Source organism: Stigmatopora argus, chromosome 22 (genome assembly GCF_051989625.1).
Source record: "Stigmatopora argus isolate UIUO_Sarg chromosome 22, RoL_Sarg_1.0, whole genome shotgun sequence".
Classification (NCBI taxonomy): domain Eukaryota; kingdom Metazoa; phylum Chordata; class Actinopteri; order Syngnathiformes; family Syngnathidae; genus Stigmatopora; species Stigmatopora argus.
The window spans coordinates 8,441,411-8,444,846 of record NC_135408.1 but is presented as its reverse complement, the minus strand read 5'-3'; positions in this window follow the sequence as shown (position 1 = coordinate 8,444,846).

Genomic DNA, 3,436 nt, shown 5'->3' with positions numbered 1-3,436 from the left:
GGGTGTCTGTCTAATTCATTTTTGTTATTAGGGTCTCCCTCGGAGGGCTATACACGACTGCGAACTAATTTTATTGTATTGTTATATTGGCGTCACATTGAATCATACCTAGTTTTTAAAATCAGAAGCCTTAAAAAAATAAATTGGAATTTCTCCACATTTTTAATAGTGACAATGTACAATATTTGCAGTTTCTTGAAAAATCTTAGCTGCATTAATCTTCTTAAAAACCCATTGAATTTCTTCTGGCAGGTCTTAAACTGCTGGGAGTCAAGTGTGAAATAATGCATTTCCATGCAAAAAATGTTGAAACAAACACTGGCCAGTTTCAAAAAATCATTCTATATTGAATTTGCATGAAACAATTTCTGTAATAGCATGAGCATAATAGTCATAAACATCTAGATGCACACGACTGGCATAGTATAGGTGCCCAGGTCCCCTTGTTTTTCGTTGAGGACACTATGTACCAAAGCATGTTCTACTTTGATCCAGCGTCCCTGTCAGACCGAAAAGAACACATTTAATCCCAAGATCATATGGTGTTTAATATTCATAAGCAGAGAGATGAACCAAGATCTGGAGTGTGCCTACCAGTGATGTTACCCAATCTTATGCAAGTTTTATGTAAATGTATTCTAAGATCCGGATATATTATTGAGATCAAGTTAGAGGGCATATGTTAAACGACAGATGTTGTCATGGCTTAATAAGCATTGCGCTTTGGGACTTTTCTGTCCCATTAGCTTTGCTTCCTTGGAACTAGATTTAGTGTCCCGTCGAATTGATTCAAGTGATATTCTACTTAATTTTCTACTTTGTATGTATTGCTTGAAGCATCACTGTAGCTCTGCTTCTGTGTTTTGCTCTTTACTTGACTGTAGGATCTCCTGTCAAAAGTAAGAGGCAATTTTGAAAGCTAATGAAGTTCAGATTTTGTAAGGTACGCTTGTCAGGAGAAGCAACGCAAATCTGCAGTCTTAAGCATTATTCCTTCCATTCATTTTCTTCATAGCAGTGAACGACAAGGGGGCTACACCCTTGACTGGTCTCTGTAGAAAAACAGCCATAATGTATGGGTGGACAGTCACAAAATGAATAAGACTTTAATATCATAGATCTGCTTTTGCCTTGGATTATACACCATAAAGCAGACACCTCCTGCTATAGTTTGCACTGATTTTCTGCCACAATCCATCACGCTCAATGAAGCCGTGGTCCTCGATTTTCAGATAACCACCGAAAGCATTTCTCAAGGCTTTTAAACACTTCTTGGCGACTTATCTGTTGCCCTGATAGGCTGTCCACAGCAATCCATTTCATCCACGCACCCTCATACTTTCTTATTGATATAGTGGTGTTATTTTATCAGTAGCAGGCTTGAAATGAAAACATCTTTTTTTAAAGGCTTAAGCAGTTAAAGAAAAGATGACTCAATTAGGCTTGCTGAATTGGCCGTGAAATTAACATGCTCCTTTCTATTTTCATAGTGCGGTTAGTACTTTGTACCTGCATGCTCAGTAATCGCATTCCTGTTTCAGCAATAAATAGCTCGACACCAGGCGATTGTGTTTTGTACATGAGGTAGAAGGAAGGCCAAAGCTATTATCAGATGGTCTGTTTGTGTGCTGGGGGGTGCTTTATTGATGCTAGTTTAAAAAGAAGTAATTCGAGCTGGGGGAGAAATGGATAGGAGCTGAAGGCAGAGATAGTGGTTGTAATCTATGTGGTGTCAGTTCAATGGCACATGAAATCCACTAGCCTTTACGATGGGCAAAAGCCTATTCGTACAGAGTGGGAGAGCGATTGCTTCAATCGACAGGTCAGTCATGTACTTGAATCCTCTCCACAAAGCAGAAATGCGTTCTTAATGGCCGTACATGTGAAAATGAGCTCACCCTGTAAAAGGTACTGACTATTAAACAATGTGATCTGACCACAGTAGCTAAAGGACGCAGCCACATTTGCTTTTCCAGACAAATTTAATGTTGTAATTTTCATCCTAGGCTACCAAGGTCATATTAAGGGTTGACTTTGACTATTGGATAGTATTTCGACAATGTATTGTATATTTTGTAAATTTTATAGTGTAGTGGTCGCTTGGTCTAACTTGAAACGAAAGAACAATGGGACATGAGGAAGAAAGCACTTCGTATTTATCATTTATTCGTAACAAGACCGAGTTCTCAAAGGGCAGAGGTGGAGCAAGCACAGCATGTCCAGGTCCAGCACTTGCCCTCATGATTAAGAAAAGAATGTTATCTCACTGAAAAGTCTACCTGTCACTAACCTGATTGTGGTCTTTTACTCTCGCCATGGCAGATTGATGTTAAGTAACAAAAGGTGCTGGAGTCTAGACAAAGCGCAAGGCATGGGAATTAGCTACCTTCCGGCAGACATTGATTCTCTTTTAAATGCCCACACATATTGATGGACTGCTGAGTGGAAAGTCCAAAATATGTGGCTACCACCAAAAGGCTCTCTGTGTTTCCCCTCTAGCATTTAGTAGTTCATTCAAGCACAAAAGAGAAGAACTCACCGGAGATTGCTTTTAACTGACTGAGTGCTTTTAATATCCATTGAACGCGGGTAGCTCAGCTGCCATGTTTACTCACTAAAAACAGATAATACCTCTGGAGCAAATGAGGTTCCCCATGTCCCTTTGTTACTCCTGCATAGTGCACTTACTCGGCATGATGACCGATTGAGGTTTTGAATACACACCATACCAGCAAGTTATATATTAAAAGTACTCAATAAAACAATCTGCCTAAAGGCCATTCCTGATAATGCCAGTCCACAAATATGATATGTCTGATGGGCAATTTAGTTTATTGATTAAATTATAATAATACCTGTACATGTAAAAAAAAAGCTACACCACGTATCCATATTTCTAGTGCTGGGCAATATATAGGGGGTAAACTACAGTGAAATGGGCCAGGTTATATCACGATCGGCATAATAACAATATGGTATATAATAATATTTGAACAGGATAAAAAAGGCCTTGACATTTGATGGATTTGCAACAAAGGCAAAGTAATCATCCTGTTTTTGTGTCTCACGTTGGTGATGGAGGTGAGCTTGTAGTCATCACTTCAGTTAACAATGAAAAACATCTGTCCCCGTGCTCATCATGAACCCTGGCGGGCGTCGCGCTGTCGTGCGCAGAGAAATGATGCGAATGAATAATCATGCAGACAAAACTTTGCATATCTGCAGGGAAGGCAAATGATCCCATTACAACCTGGGGGCATGCTCGCAGAATCACACTTGACTTCCTTTTCAAGTTGGCACGGTTGTGTTCTGCTATTTGTTTGCTAAAACCAGATGCGTGCTTATATATACTATCCATATTTTATACATCTGTATAGTATGCTGACAAAATGATCGTACATCTCAGACCAGAGAGCAGAAGAATGCACTTTATTTA